Source organism: Protopterus annectens, chromosome 12.part0 (genome assembly GCF_019279795.1).
Source record: "Protopterus annectens isolate FY-2018-M chromosome 12.part0, PAN1.0, whole genome shotgun sequence".
Lineage (NCBI taxonomy): Eukaryota > Metazoa > Chordata > Ceratodontiformes > Protopteridae > Protopterus > Protopterus annectens.
This window is the reverse complement of record NC_056746.1, coordinates 1,366,220,084-1,366,238,397: the sequence shown is the minus strand read 5'-3', so window position 1 is coordinate 1,366,238,397 and position 18,314 is coordinate 1,366,220,084. Positions and strand designations below refer to the sequence as shown.

General features: G+C 35.9%; 1 protein-coding gene across 6 annotated transcripts in view; it reads right to left on the bottom strand.

The window, feature by feature from the left end:
• The window catches only part of SIRPB1 (signal regulatory protein beta 1), a 1,192,076-nt gene that overhangs the window by 178,306 nt on the left and 995,456 nt on the right, over window positions 1-18,314 (bottom strand). The window lies entirely within an intron of this gene.

Genomic DNA, 18,314 nt, shown 5'->3' with positions numbered 1-18,314 from the left:
TATATATATATATATCCATATCTATATCCATATCCATATCTATATCCATATCTATATCCATATCCATATCTACATCCATATCCATATCTATATCCATATATATATATATATATATATATATATCCATATATATATCCATATCCATATCCCTATCCATATCTATATCCATATCCATATCCATATCCATATCTATATCTATATATATATCTATATCTACATCTATATCCATATCTATATCTATATCCATATCTATACCCATATCTATATCCATATATATATATATATATATATATATATATATATATTTATATATATATATCCATATCCATATCTATATCCATATCTATATCTATATCTATATCCATATCCATATCCATATCTATATCTATATCTATATCCATATCCATATCCATATCCATATCCATATCTATATCCATATCCATATCCATATCCATATCTATATCCATATCCATATCTATATCCATATTTATGTCTATATCCATACCTATATCCATATCCATATCTATATCCATAGCTATATCCATATCCATAGCTATATCCATATCTATATCCATATCCATATCCATATCTATATCTATATCTATATCTATATCCATATCTATATCCATATCTATATCTATATCTATATCTATATCCATATCCATATCCATATCTATATCCATATCTATATCATATCTATATCTATATCCATATCTAGATCCATATCTATATCCATATCCATATCTATATCCATATCTTGATCCATATCTATATCCATATCCATATCTATATCCATATCCATATATATATCCATATCTATATCCATATCCTTATCTATATCCATATCCATATCTATATCCATATCTATATCCATATCCATATATATATCCATATCTATATCCATATCCTTATCTATATCCATATCCATATCTATATCTATATCCATATCTATATCCATATTCATATCTATATCCATATCTATATCCATATCTATATCTATATCCATATCTATATCTATATCCATATCTATAGCCATATCTATATCTATATCCATATCTATATCCATATCTATATCTATATCTATATCCATATCCATCTCTATATCCATATCTATATATATATCCATATCTATATCCATATCCATATCTATATCCATATCTATATCCATATCCATATCCATAGCTATATCCATATCTATATCCATATCCATAGCTATATCCATATCTATATCCATATCCATATCTATATCCATATCCATATCCATATCCATATCCATATCCATATCTATATCTATATCTATATACATATCTATATCCATATCTATATCTATATCCATATCTATATCCATATCTATATCCATATCCATATCTATATCCATATCTAGATCCATATCCATATCTAGATATCTATATCCATATCCATATCTAGATATCCATATCCATATATATATCCATACCTATATCCATATCCTTATCTATAGCCATATCCATATCTATATCTATATCCATATCTATATCCATATTCATATCTATATCCATATCTATATCCATATCTATATATCCATATCTATATATCCATATCTATATATCCATATCTATATATCCATATCTATATATCCATATCTATATCTATATCTATATCTATATCCATATATCCATATATATATATATATATATATATATATATATATATATATATATATATATATATATATATATATATCCATATCCATATCTATATCCATATCCATATCCATATCTATATCCTTATCCATATCTATATCCATATCTTTATCTATATCCATATCTATATCCATATCTATATCTACATCTATATCCATATCCATATCTATATCCATATCTATATCCATATCTATATCTATATCCATATCTATATCCTTATCCATATCTATATCCATATCTATATCTATATCCATATCCATATCTATATCCATATCTATATCCATATCTATATCCATATCTATATCTATATCCATATCTATATCCTTATCCATATCTATATCCATATCTATATCTATATCCATATCTATTTCCATATCCATATCTATATCCATATCTATATCCATATCTATATCTATATCCTTATCAATATCCATATCTATATCTATATCCATATCTATATCCATATCTATAACTATATCTATATCTCCATATATACACACACGGTTCCCCTTCAGATGACTGAACTTTCAAAACTTTGAACATCATATGTCTGAGAACCAGATGATTGAGGTTTTGAAACTTTGAATGTTCTGAATGGAGATCTCCGTACAGAGCGGAACAAGAAATGTATCATTCTCTTCACTGTAGTACTATCTTGAAGTTGGTATATTTAATTAGCAGGTGGTGTGGGGGTGCAGTGGGACTTGGCCCCCCATAGTCCGACCTGGGGCTCCAATACCCTAGACCTGGTCATTACCAACATGGGAAATCGATGCTCTACACCTATGGTCACTCCTCGTTGGTCAGGTCTGGCCATAAGCTAATCACCCTTGACATTCACATCTCTCCCCCATGCCCCAGTAAGGAAACCTCTGTAAAAAACTTCTCCAAAGCCAACTTCATGCTACTCAAGTCAGAAGTGACAAACTTCATAACACCCATGCAGACAGGAACTAAACTTTCAACTGCTGAATCCTATACTAAGGTATGTATGAACACATCCACTCATGCATGAATCATGCCATCCCAAATAGAACCAAGATGCTCTCCTCCAAAAAAGGAAGCCAATCTGGTGGTCCCCTGCCATAAACAAACTTTACAACAAAAGGAAGAAACTGTTGCAGAAAAGAGGAAAATCCCAGGATGCAAAAAACTCCCTTACCAGCCTCAGTAAGAAGCTGAGATCCCTCATAAAATCCTCCAAAGCTAGTTATGGAAATAAAATTGCCAAAGATTCCAAAGACAACCATAACACATTCTATAGCTATGTCAAGAATCTAAATGGCAATGCTCAGATTTGTTCTAAGCTACAACTGAATGGCATTAAATATACTGATCCCAAGGATATTGCCAATATCCTGGCAGATCGATTTAGTGCCAACTTCACCCCCCCTCTCACCCCTAAAGGGCCCATCTCAATACCAAAAGATTGCCAAATTCCAGTAATAATTACCACACAAGTAAAAAATGCACTCTCCATAGCTAAGAGTACAGCATCCATGGGACCAGATGACATCCCGGGCTGTGTACTACATGATCTACAAAATGAACTGGCACCTCACCTAAGTGTCATGTTTAATCATAGCCTCACCTCAGGCTTCGTGCCCACTGAGTGGTGCACAGCTACACTTATCCCACTCCACAAGGGGGGAATCCACCTTGCATCCTGGGAACTACCGCCCCATCAGTCTGACGAGCCTGATCTGCAATGCTATGGAACATATTATCATGGAACTCATAAACAAAGATATTGGCAACCTTCAAACACTGGACCCCACCCAGTTTGGATTCATGAAGGGCTGATCTTGTCTCCTGAACCTGATTGACTTCTTCAAATCAGTCTCCAGAGCTGTGGACGAGGGTAAGGCGGTCCACACAGCCTATATGGACCTCGCCAAGGCCTTTGACACCATCCCTCACTCTGGAATCATAGATAAAATTACTAAACTGGGCATTAATCCCTATGTCACTCGATGGGTTGCCAACTGGCTTACTGACAGAACCCATACTGTAAAAGTAGCCGACTTCAAATCCAGCTCCAGACAAGTGACAAGTGGAGTACTTCAGGTTTCAGTCCTGGGACCAGTCTTGTTTGTCATCTACTTCTCTGAAGTACAGGCCAACACTAAGGGACTATGGCTAACAAAGTTCACAGATGACTGCAAACTGGAAGCCATTATTGAATCTCCAAATGATATGGATATTCTGTAACAGGGCCTTACAGAAACAGATGCTTGGTGCCAGAGCCATGGACTCAAGCTCAATGCCAAGAAATGTATAGTTATCCCCTTTGGGAAAAAACATGTACCCATGAATTACCACATAGGTGGCAGTAGACTAACCACTGAAAGTATGATAAGAGACTTAGGGACACAGGTGAACAGTGGTCTCACCTTCGATAACCACATTGCCACAACAGTCAGGAAATCCTTCTATGTGGCACACCTCATCACTAAGGGCTTTTCCTCCAGAAAAAAGGGAGGTTATTTTCCCACTGTACTCATCCCTCATTAGACCCATTATAGAATACAACGCCCCATTTTGTATGTACCTCTCAAGACATCTGCAACAACTGGAAAGGCTGCAGAAATACCTCACTAAAAGAATCATAGGCCTAAAGCAGATGCTCTATGGCAAACATCTAAAAAAAACCTCCAGCTATACTCTGTTGCATATCGTCTACTCAGAGGTGATCTCTGCTTAACATACAAGGCCATGTCAAACCCAGAGCTGTTGGACATGCTACACTTAAAGAATCCCAATCCCTCAGAGCCACATACTCCAGGGATGTAAACCTTGTCAGCACAATGAACAAAACATGCTGGAGGGATAGGTTCCTGACCCAGAGACTCCCCAGACTCTGGAATAGACTGTCCATGCATGTCAAGCAGAGTGCCTCTTTGGCTCTCTTTCAAAGGAACCTTGACGATTGCATGGGAGATAGGAAATTCACCCCGGGATCATGTCAGTCACCCTGCTAGACAGGGGTCCAGGGAAGTAGGTATTGTGGAAAGAAATAGCCAGAGAATTGTTATGGTTAGGCTTGTATAGGTCCTAGGGCCAATAGCCTAGTACCAACCTATGCACCCATGAACTTTGTTAGAGCTCAAACCAGTGATCATTTTTGTACACAGTTCTTTAAAAAATAAATACTGTATCATGTTTTGGCTATAACCATTCATCTTCTGTAAATACAATGCAATCATTTCTTCAGACAGCTTTCATATCAATCTAGAGGGATATACTTTCTTAAGACAAATCAATAAAAAAAAAATCAGTCAGCTAATTATAGATAATTAATCATATCTTCAGCAATAGATTTTCTCCTGCAGAAGGTTGAGCAATACAGGTGCAAAGACAGAGGCCTACATTCTGGTATTGTCACAGAATCTGTATGATGCAGAGCACATTAAAGTTCAGTCTATTAAAGGAACTGTAATGTTACTACTTTATGAGAACTGATTTACAGATACTGAACAGCTTTCTGTAAAAAAATACTAGAATGGAAAATGTTTATCTCACAGGATCTGAGTATATGCAATCACACCTTTTTGCTTAGTCAGAGTATGATTTCCTGATGGCAGCTGTAGTGGTGAGATCTGAGTATTGCTGGGCATTTATTACAAAACAGTTCTTGGCAGTCAATAACAAACAGAATACCACAAAATGTAGTTTAACCTCATATAAAATATTTTAAACTACGCTGCAGGTTTATCAAGTTGTGGCAGTACTTAAAATTAAATGACAAATGAACATGCAGCATTCGCTGCATTTTCCCCGAACTGCTGCGGTCAGCGTTTTTTCAATTCACTATTATTTTCTTCGATGACAACATTGTTGCTCTGGGGAAGCACTTTTACAAAGTGGCTGTATATCAATGTACTTCTGTTCGGCTGCTAAACTATAAAAAATGAATTTGTTTTTTTTTGTCAACTGTCTTTCAGGCCGTACAGTCTTCCAGCTACAACAACTTTGTGTATTTCATTTCTTACAAAATGCCAACTCCAGCTGTATGCATCTCTCAAGAATGGACAGTTTGAGACTCAGTACAGAAACATAGCAAACTAAAATGTGTCATCAAGTTTGTCCATTAACTTCTATAATAGAAAAGCATCAGTTCGTTGCTGAGTAGTTTTGTTCTTTTTTCTAGTATTGGGATAGCAGTGCCTCACTCAGGCATTTCTTTTCATTTCATTCACTATGTCCAGCATGGAGAAAACAGAAAGATAATCCCTTGAGATTCAGAAAGCCTTAGTGCACTGCGGAAGCCTTTACATGGAAAGTTTCCTTAGTGCAGTTAGCCTGGGTGATTCTGAGACCATTTTCCAACTAGAGCAGTAGTCAGGCATCAGCTGTAGTTGAGAGATGAGTCTCACTGGTGAAGACATATGCGAATATGGCATCTGCAGCTGGAGATATTGTTAATTAGGCATGTGCTCTGCTTCAGAAATTGCACCCACACCATTCTAGCACAGTATAGTGACTCAGAAAATTACTCTGCCAAGCTATTTTGGTCACAAAGGGGAAAAACGTTTATACGATCGTTTGATGTCATGCAATTACTCACTTTGATGGATGGATTGGAGCTTGTAACATGACTGCAGATACATACCATAAAGCTTTCCATGTGTGTGTGTGTGTGTGTGTGTGTGTGTGTGTGTGTGTGTGTGTGTGTGTGTGTGTGTTTACTGGGAGGTACCTGTACAACCATGATGCATAGGCTGGTGAGGGGATACTACAGCAGTCAAGTCTAACAACATAGTGATTGACTCAGAGATATGGTTTTTAGCATCTAATAATGCATTGGTTGGTACTTGTATTCTGTGCCTCTGAAGTCTGAGATTATTACCATTATGCTAATTGTTAGAACTGCACTGCCTAATTTGTGTTGGAAGTGATAATTTTTCTGAATCCTAGTAAATCTGATACATATTCTAAGTACTTTAATTTTTTTATTATTATTTATTTATCCTTTGTTAACAGGGTTAGTCTCACAAGGTATTGGCCTTTTATCTGGAGATACCTAATGTGGTATTAATACTACTAGTGGAAATTGGGCCACAGCATCAGAGAACTTGCCTTTTATGCTGTGGAATAGAGTCCCGGTCCATGTGAGGCAGAGCACCTCGCTGGCTCTGTTCAAGAGAAATCTTGACCTGTGGATGGGAGATCGTAGGTTTACCCCGGGAATCATCTCTGTGTCACTGCTGGACAGAGGCACAACAAACTAATGGGTACAGTATTCTTTCATATAAGGGGTGGCGTAAGCCACAAAAATTCGGGCTAGGCTTATAAATGCCTTGGGGCAGATAGCCTAGTATAAACCTATGAACCTATGAACCTATGATAAGCGGGTTGCCGGAAGGCTGAAACTGGAAGGGATATGATAAAGGATTCAGCATAGAGTAGTGATGAGCATCAGTCAGCAGGATCTGAAAGTACTGTGACATTTCTGGATGGAGTTCTATTCTGAAAGAAAAATGGATTTAAGTAATGCAGAAGAAGGATCGCTGCATGTTATTATCGTGGTGCAAGAAGGAGGTCTAAATGATGAGACGTTGTGCCAAAAGACAAGAGAAGCAGGACTGGCAGACAGGCTTACAGTGTCATGGTCAGACGTTTTAACAGATGAAATACAGCAGCAAGAAGCCACATTGCAGACCATGTGCTTGAATTGCAGACGGATGTTAGTGGAATAGCTAATACTGATCGTGGTAAAGATGAAAAATATATTTCTTTTGAGAAACCAGACTTTTAGGTTCATTCAATTAATCATATGTTGTACGCTATTACTATTAAGTAAGGGACAGTGTTAAAACTGTAAATGTTTCAGCAGTAAAAGCAAAGCATGTAATACAAATAGAGTCTAAGAAAGGTGATGAATTGACAGGTACAATTATGTATGGGACAATGTAATAAGTACTTTGTGCATTATTCCAGAGAGCATTCATATTTATTGGTAATGAGTCATTTTATGAACTGACTTTTGAAAAGTATGAAATAGCTAAAACTTTTGTAAACATGTTTGAAACAAAATCCTTTTGCTCACTGTGGAATGAATATATACTTAAAGGAACTAATAAAATGCTTAGGGTGAACATTTTGTACTGCAGGTGCTACAAAGAAAGAAATATTGGACTTTTTTCTAAATGCAAGTTAGGTGATAAACTTAAAAATGTTTTGATTGGGCCATTTTATTTATTTATTTATTTATTTATTTACATTTGTTTACCGGGAAATTGCGACTGGACGCAGGTCCTTTTTCAGCAGATGCCCGGGGAGAAAAGCTCCACATCATGTACATGATAGAGATACAAAGTTGCAGCAATAGTAAACAACATTACAGGTTGTTGACTTTAGTACAATAACAAGATACTGATTATCAACAGTATATACAGAAAATGTTGCAAGTTAAGATAGTTTCTTGTCGTTTATAATATTAGTAACAAAGTTGTCAGACAAGATGTTAAAGTATGTAAAGACAACTAGCTATTTTCTGTGGTCTGAGGAGTCAGAATTATTTGTATATTTAGAATATAAAGATGGAAACAGTATGCGTGCACCCAATCTTGTCATAATTAATGGGAAAAGGGGAATGGTAGGGTGTTAAGGTCAGCCTAAGACATGTTTTAGTGTAAATTAGCTGAATAGTTAATCCATAAATATCTTAAAAGGAGGTATTCCCAATAAAGTGAAATAAGACATATTAACAAAGAATGTATATTGCATTGCAGAAAATGTAGGACCAATCATTTTTGGTTTTATTGTGATTAAATTAATTAAACATTTGGTATCTAGACTTGAAAGGCATACAACAGAGTGTTAAAAAATGACCAATAAAGCATTAGATGAAGTTTGTGGGTATGATAAAGAGATGAAAGATCAATTACAATATTTATCTAGTGAAGAAATCGAAGAAGAAAGTGGGCTGGAGAAAAGGGGAAATTGGGAAAAGGGTCAGAAAGAGGAAAAGACAAAGAAAATGATGGAATATTATGTCTTTGAATGTGAAAACTTTAATAAATTTAAAGAGAAGTCTCATGCCTTGTTTTGGTCTAAAAGGCAAAAAAGTAATTTAATATGTTTGCTAGATATTAGTTTCTTAGTATTATTAAAAAAACAGAATGATATGGGGAATAAAATACTTCTGAGCTTTGGGGAAGATGTGTGCTGTTACTTCTGTTTTGATAAAATTTGAGGATAAGATTATTGATTTTGTAATAGTTAAACCTAAAAGTTGTGTTATTTGTGATATTCTAACTAGAAGTAAGGTATGGAAAGTACATTTTTTTAAGCATATACCCAAAACAAATATAGAGAGTTACATTTTACAGAACTAAAGACATTTTGGATGTTAAATGTTGACATTATTATTATAGAAGATATTAATTGTAATTTAAGAAAAATAAATAAATTTAAGAAAGAAGACAGGTAATGTTAATGAGGATATAGGTTGTATAGGAAAATGAAAGAAGTTTTATTGTGTTTAGGTGAAAAGATGGAGAATATATATATATATATATATATATATATATATATATATATATATATAAGGCTCAATGAAGACAAAAATTGATTATGTTTTATAATATGAGGCTCTCAAAGAAGTGAAATATAAAACTTTTTTAATTTGGTTTCACTAATCATTGTGCTATAGAAACAAACATCTTTGCATCAGCTAGATACATTAAAGAAAGCAGAAGGAATTAAAGGTTAATAGCTGAAGTTAAACAATCATGGTTTAAGGAAGAGATTGAGAGATTATAAAGAGAATTTATCTATGAAAGTTTTTTTGTAAAGATATAAATCAGTGATGGGTTGCTTTCAAAGACAGATATGAAAGAGATTACATTTGCTTAGAAAAGGTTTATTGGAAGATGGAAAAAGAAAAATCTAATGGTTTAAGAGAAAAAAAATATGCTTTAATTGATATGGATGAGAAAGAAAGATTAAGAATAGAAAAATATGTATTTGCTTGTTAGGGGAAGTGAAGATGTGTCACCATTTCTTTGGAGCAAAGGTTAAATATGATGAAGGATGGATGCTGCCTATTCTGGATGATGATAATAATAATAATAATAATAATGGTAACTGGTATGAAGCCTATTACGAATGTTTTTGAGCAGTATACTGAAGATTTATATTAAAACAGAATAGAAATATGTTTAGTGAGTGGAAAGTAAAAAAAAAAAAAAAGAAAAAGAATCATGTTTTCATAAGGACGTTATTTTATATATTCCAATAGATGAACTGACCAGCAAATTAAAAAAAAAGTTTGCAAAGACTGGATGGAATAGGTTATGAGTTTTATAAAAATTGATGATGCAAACAAATTGATAATATGTAAATAAATTATAAGTGGTATTAAAAAAGGAGAATGTGATAGTAATGTGGCAGTTTGTGATGCTGCAAAAACATATGATTCTGTTGAACATGATGCACTTTTTTATTTTAAGGGCATATGGAAGAGCAAAGTGTGGTGGTGCTGTGGTAGCATTGTCGCCTCACAGTAAGACGCTGTCCAGTTCGATTCTCAGCTAGAGTGTCTTCTGCGTGGAGACATGCATGAATGGGCGTAACTTCGTTGAAGGTTGTGCGTCAGGGCTGGTAACTCGGCATGTAAAAATCAACTACCAATCATTAGCGGACTGGAGTTCCGCTGTGGCGACCCCTAACCGAGAAAAGCCGAAAGACACAACAACAACACAACATGGAAGAACAAAGTAAATTGTACAGTTTTTAGCAACTGTATGTAAGGATATGCATGTTGAAATTTTAATTACTGCTTAGTTCCATAATGACATTAAAGTTTCTACAGGGGTACAACAAGAATGCCCTTTAAGTGGCATGTTATGTTCTTTTCCTATGAATGCTATTATTGAAGTGGCAAAATCATATGTACAATGAGGTGAATTGCTTTTTTGCAATATAGTGAATATAGCAATATATTTAAGCATATGCTGATGATTTACTAATTACATGTAAAAATAAAGTTTGGATTATATAAAGTTTTTTTTTTCGAAATATGTAAATGATTGGATATAGTGGGATTAAGAAATAATAACACTAAATGTAAAAGAGATATTAAATTTGCTGATATCTGTTTTTCTTACAGAAATAAGCATGCTAACATTAAATATGGAGGTGTACAGTTTATGAGAAACAATAGAGACAATTGCTACAAGAAGAAACATTACGAATATGTTGAACACATTTGATTTATCTTTTTCAAAAATGTATTAGTTTCATTCTTAAGTTTTATATAAATTAGTTTATTGTAAGGAGTGTTTTTTTTTTACCAAAAGAGATAGAAAATGAAGTATTACAGATATTTTTTTTTCTTTTTTGTGAGGTTCAAGTTGAATCCAGTTAAGAGAAGGGTTGTTTCATTTGCTAAAAGTAAGGGTGGTTTGGAACTGATCAATCCAATATTTGTATGTGTGGGTGTGTGGATCTGTGTTTAATGTCTTACATATGTGCTGGATTTTTTTTTCAAAAAATAAGGATTAGTATAGGCAAGACTTTATGAACAAAATATAAATCTGTATGGGATGTAGGTTGTAAAAATGTTATGAAGTACAAAGAAAAACTGTATTATGTTTTAATATGCAGATGGAAATTGAAATCGATAAATTCATTTAATAACAGAAAATATGGTATGAAGAGATTATGAAATAATTTTATACAAAAGTAAAGTAAAATTAAGATATTATTAATATTAAAATGCTATTACATATAGGAAAGATTTAAAAAAGAATGTTTTAGAGATTCAATACTTTCTGTAGAGACTAATGTTAGAAAAACATCCTGTGAAAGGTATTGCTAAATATATGCAGGTTAAGAATAGACTATGTATTATATTTCAAAAAGTGGAAATCATGAAACATTTTGCTACAGAATAATTAGTTATACCCAGCACAGGGTGAATAGCATTATCTCCCAATACATTTTCTTTACAGCGTTAAATCCTATTACATTTTTTACTGTTTAAAAATACTCTGCACTGACTCTAAAACCTTGTATGTACATATATCTACTTTATACTGGTAAAGTGAATGAACATGTGCTAATGTATTATAACTGCTGATGCTAGTAATGACTATTTCTTTGGAATACCTGTTGCTGTGACTTGGAAATATATATTTTTTCTCTCTCTCTCTCTTACACCTATACTCTTCTTACTTTGGTACCTCTCTACCCATTCTATTGCTAACCACCTCTGCTCTTTCTGTTACCTTTTGTCTCCTAACCCTCCTTTTCTTTTTTTGTATTGCAGCATTAAAGCCTAGTGCTCCTCATCGGGTGTCCCCTCTTCTGCTGGCCTATCTCCCTTGTCTCCCAGAAGCTACAACTCAGGCTATTTGTGACGGCACCCAGGAAGCACCCCTAGCTCCTCTTCAGTGATGGTTTTTGAGTTCTAAACTCTCCTATACTGACTGTATGTCCATATTGCTTAATTATTTTATGTTTAGTCCTTTGGTGGGCAGCACACGTGGCACCAGCTTAGGTTGCGTTTGTCCCTTGCTTTCCTGCATTATAGTAATCACCTCTTCCCCTTTATCTATTATTACTACTCCCTCCCGCCCCTGGTTGACCTGAAGTCCCCCTCGTCTGCTAGCCTTACTATTGCTGTGACGCTCCACTTGCCTTGCCTTTTCTGTGTCCTCACTGTCTCTCCAGTACCTTCCTGGCTATTGCACTCCTTTCTCTGGTTTACTATACGACTATATCCTGAATATTTCTATTTACCTACTCTCAAATACCCCTCTCAGTGTCCCTCTGTAAACTGTACATTTTCTTACTTTACCTTGTACCTGCTATATTCCTGCATACTGCCTTTACATTTCCTTCTCTCTTTACCTAACTCTTCTATACTCACTGATTAAACTACGTAGTATATGAAACTCGTAGTGTTTCAGCTTCCCTGCTTAGCTGATTGATTACGCTCTCTTCTCTAACTGTTTCTGCCCCGCTCCGCTCCCCTCCCTACCCCCTTATCCCACCCACCCCACGTACCCCTAGCCTTATACCTCACTTACCCCTCCCACTCTATATTTACACCTATCCCAGACTCCTACCTCATCTGTAACTCCCTCCCAACTTTTACCTTCCTTAATTACCTCTCCTACCCACCCAAAGCTAATTACATATTCTGACTCTTAAGCTTCTCTTACTTAATCTACAATATTAGCCTAGGCCCCTTCGTCTATTCCTTTCACTCTCACCTCAACATGTCCACTAAAGACTATAAACCTCCACCCAAGACCTCTGTAACAGAAACTACTCTGTTAAAGCTAACACTTATGCTCATTATTTCTCTTACTCTCACACTACCCTACTTCCTGACCTGTTATGAATTAAATCCTAGCTACCACTTTAACTACTCTTCCAAACATACTGCCTCTGAAACTGATAGCCTAAACTTCACACATGTAAACATTACTTCTACCTCTAGCTATCTCCTAGCCAGATATCATAGGCTGTCTCACATTAAAATTCAAAATCTCTGGTTTAGGAAACTAAAATACTTACTAAACTGTCCTAACAAAGCTTACCTGGAATTTAACCACTCTACCTTGGCAGATGGGGACATCCACCCCAACCCAGGGCCCGGAACTACTTCATCTGACACCATACCTGCCTCACTAAACTCATCCCCTCTACTACAAACCTCCAATGCAAATACTCTACTCATAGGGCACCTTAATATCCGTAGTGTCAATAACAAAATCACCCATCTCCACTCCCTTCTTGAATACCACTCCTTTGATATTCTCTGTTTGACTGAAACCTGGTTAAAACCCTACACTCTAGATAATGAAATCATTCCTCCAGGTTACAATATCTTGAGACTCGACCGCAAAACTAAAAAAGGCGGGGGAGTGGCACTACTATTTAAAACCGAACTAAATTTAACATTAGTACCCCCATGATAAACTGGACATTAACAATACCGAGCTTCTTATCTCAAAGCTACAACTAAACCCTAAAAAAGCAATCTATATTATCTGCATATATCTACCTCCTGGAAATAACTCTGCCTCCTTAGAAAACATCCTCAGTTGCATTACTTCCACCTACCCACAAGAAACTATAATACTTGGAGACCTCAACCTTGACTGGTCCTCAATAAACACTAATAACCCAACTTCTCATATCAACCTCCATGGCTTTACTCAGATAATAAACACCCCCACTAGGATTAACAAACCTAACAACAAAGAAAGTATTCTAGATTGGATTCTCATTAACAAACCTCAACTAAACTATCAGTCCGGAACGCTACCCGATGACTTTAGTGACCACAATCTAACCTACATTATAAGACAAAAAAATGCCTCTAACAATTCTCCAATGTATAAGACCCTACGTGATCTCAAATGCTTCAACCCTATTCAATTTAAAACTGAACTAAGTGCCTGCAACTGGAACCCACTTAAGACACTTCCTCTTGAAGAAGCTGTTCTATACTTTAACACCACATTCCTAAAAATTCTAGATAATCATGCACCAAAACGTTCCATCCGAATTAAATCTAAACCTGCCCCATGGCTATCTAAAGATACAAGACAAAAAATGTTACTTAGGAACAAATCTTGGAAAAAATGGCGAACCACCAAATCTCCCATAGACCAACAGACCTTTAGGCACCTAAGAAACAATACCAAAAGAGCTATTTTCTCTGATAAAAAGAATTATTATAGTAATCTCCAGCAAGCAAAACACAATAACCCTCAAAAATTCTGGTCAACCCTAAACAGACTTCTTCACCCTGGACAGACTACCACCCCATCACCTTCCGGTCTGAAAAGAATTCCTCCCTTGATACTGCCAATACTTTCAACTCTTTCTTTATTGATACTATCAATTCCTTAGCCTCCCATCTCTAGTGACAATACTAGTATCCCTGACCTTACATCCCTCAATCTTCCAACCTTTAGGCTTCAACCTATCTCCACTACCTTTATACAGAAATGTATCCACAAACTCAAACCGTGTACCCTCGGCAGACCAGCTTCCATCTGAATTCCTTCAAAAGCAGCCTCTGAAATAGCCTACCCTATATCCATCCTTATTAATAGAACTGTAAATGAAGCAACCATACCTGACATATGGAAAATTTCTCACATCATACCCTTACATAAAGGAGGTAACTCCTATGAATATTCTAATTATAGACCCATTGCTCTCTTGTCCCCACTTGCAAAAATCATGGAAAATGTGTGCACCATCAGTTAATGAACCACTTAATAACAAATAACATTCTCTCTAACTGTCAACATGGCTTTAGGCCTTTTCATAGCACAACTACCGCTCTCCTCTCCTTCACAGACTTTATTAACAAAAATCGCAATAATAACATCCTGTCTTCAGCTCTTTTTATTGACCTGTCCAAAGCCTTTGACATGGTCAACCACTCACTCCTCTTAAACATTCTTGAATCCCTATCCTTAGAATCTAAGGTTGTCCACTGGTTTAGATCCTATCTCACTAACAGGAAACAGGCTGTCCTCTGGGATAACAAACTCTCATCTCTTCTCCCAATTTCACTGGGTACCCCAAGGCTCTATTCTCGGACCCCTTCTTTTCTCCCTCTTTATAAATGACTTACAAGTAGCTATTCCCTAGCTACATGCATACAATATGCTGATGACTCCACACTAATTTGCTCTGCTAAATCCATTTCTGAACTACAAACTAATACTCAAACTGTATTTTCCAAAGTTGAAACTTGGTTCCTAAAACGTTGCCTCCTCCTAAATGCAAAAAAAAACAAACTCTTACTTTTTAGGCCTACTACCAGATCCCCTACATTAGACTTCACTATCTTATCTAATAATGGAACTCTTATATCTCCTGACTCTACTACAAAACTGCTAGGAGTCACGATTGACAACAATCTTTCCTTTGACTGTCATATCAACAATACCATTAAATCTGTAAACAGGAAACTTGGCTCTCTCTATAGAATTAAAACTTTCTTAACCTCCCCAGCCAAAGTTACTCTTGCTCACTCTCACCTTATTTCCACTCTTCTCTATGCCTCACCAATCTATACTAACCTCAAGAAAAACAATCTCTCCAAACTGTCTACCACTTACAACAATATAGCTAGATTTGTTACTGGTAAGCCTTTCAGAACTCACCACTGTCTGAATCTGCAGCAACTTAACTGGCTAGAACTGACAAACATGCTGTTTCTTTCCCAACTCACGTTTGTCCAAAGAGCTTTCCACCAACCTCATAACACACCTGTACTTTCTAACCTCTTAACCCCTTATTCTAATCTGAACTCACTCCGATCATCTAATAAACTGCTAGTCACCTTAACCAAATCTAATAACCTAGCTGGTGATTCCCTCTTCTCAAATTCCATTGGTAAACACTGGAATCAACTTCCTACCGAACTTACTTCCATTGCATCTACTGTTCTGTTTAAACAAAAACTTAGAATTTACCTTATAAGCCACTGGATGTGCCCCTGCTCTAATCCTGATTGAAAGTTAATTTCCTTAGTTAACCCTCTTTTTTCTCTCCCTATTGTTTTGTACCTCCTGCTTTCAACCTTAGTTCTCTTCCTCTACCATTTATGGACCTCTCCCCTATATCTTTCCTCCTATATGGCTATGACTCTATTCCAGAAACTATATATCTTTTATAAATCTGCTCTCTCCATCTATCATTGTTTCCTCTTCCTTGGTCTTGCACTTTCTCTTCTTGGTTTTAAAAGATGTAATAAGCCTTAACATGTTGCTATTTACATTGTCTAGGAATTTAAAGTCCTTTTCTTTTGGTAATTATTTTCATTGTCAAAGTCTTAGCTGAGTGTAATCTGTTTTGTTATACCTCGTTGTCTATATGTGGAGCTTTTCTCCCCGGGCCTCTGCTGAAAATGGAAATATATCCAGTTAGACTAGCCCGGTTAACAAATGTAAAATAAAATAAATAAAATAAATAAATAAATAATACAGAACATAAGAGGTTTGCCATTTATGTACTAGAGAATTTGTAGCTTTTCTCCCCAGGCTTCCACTGAAAATGGGTTTCTACCCAGTCGGACATTCCTGGACATCAAATGTCAATAAGTAAATAAAAAATATAAATACATTTAATGAATATTTTTAAATGTTGATATGAATATGATGTTTTATGCATATTAATGAACAGTAGATATGATCAAATATAATAAATTGGATAAAATGTTAGCATTTTATGGATTATATGGAGGATGAGATATAAGATACTGATGTATAATCAAATTCGTGATTCTTCTTCTTTAGTCATCTTAAATAGTTATCAAAAATGTTGCATGAAGTATGAAAAATAAGATATTATGTACATATTATGTAATAAGAATTAAGTATAAATAAAACAAAGCTTCTACTCTTTTTTTTTTTTTTTTTTTTTTTTGATAGTTATAGTGGGATTTCTGCATCCAGGTGGCCACGGTGGTGAAGTGGTTAGCGTTGCCACCTCACAGCAAGAGGTTCTCTGGTTCAATTCTTGGTTGGGGTGCCTTCTGTGCAGAGTCTGCATGTCCTCCCTGTGGTCACGTGGGTTTCCTCTGGTTGCTCCGGTTTCCTCCCACATCCCAAGGACATGCTGTATGTGAATTGGACACTCTAAATTGGCCCTAGGCATGAGTGTGTGTGTATGTGTGCCTTCTGTGGAAGGTTGGGCGCTGGGCTGGCAACTCGACACCATAAAACTGCACTGCCAATAATGAGCAGACAAGGGATCTGCTGTGGTGACCCCTAACTGGGAAAAGCTGAAAGAAAAAGAAGAAGAAGAAGTGGGATCTCTGCATCCACCTGGTTTACCACCAGATCAAGCAGATGCAACCTCGGTTCAATGCTTTAGCCAAATGATTTTGAAAAAACATTTCAAAAACAAAAGAAAAATATTTATTTTCTGGAAAGACATGTTTAACAAAATAGGTTTATCTGTCTTAAAAGTTAAGCATCTTTACTGGAAAAGTACTCATCTGTCGAATACCACTGAACTAAGTTATGGGTTACGGAAGAAACAGACTTCATACACGCATGTTATGAGAACAAAGGAATCTGAACAGGATGGAAAAGAGAATAAGAAAACAAATGAAAATTAAGCCAAGTCTGTGGTATGAATATGGTGAAATAAGAAGAACCAAAGGGTATAAGCCTAGTATAACTCATTTTGAAGTTGCTTTTTTGTGTGAATCTGTCTGCATGTGTGTGTGTGTGTGTGTGTGTGTGTGTGTGTGTGTGTGTGTGTGTGTGTGTGTTAGTTCACATGATTCCCTCAGTGGCTCCCCTTCTAGCACCCAAATGACTTGTTCATGCTGCCTTCTTCAATGTTAGATTACTGTCATCCATTTGTTCCCTGGAGGACAGCCTATGCAGCCCACACATACCCCTAAGAAGTAAGCATTGAATGTGAGGGAACAGCCAGTCTGACATTGCTGCAGCTTACTGCTGTAGGTTGGTTTCCAGCTCCACTATTACCATTCACATGAGGCATATGCATGTTAGCGCGCGCGCACACACACACACAGATACACACGCACACACAAACACACGCTGAGACACACACACACACACACACACACACACACACACACACACACACACACACACACACACACACACACAC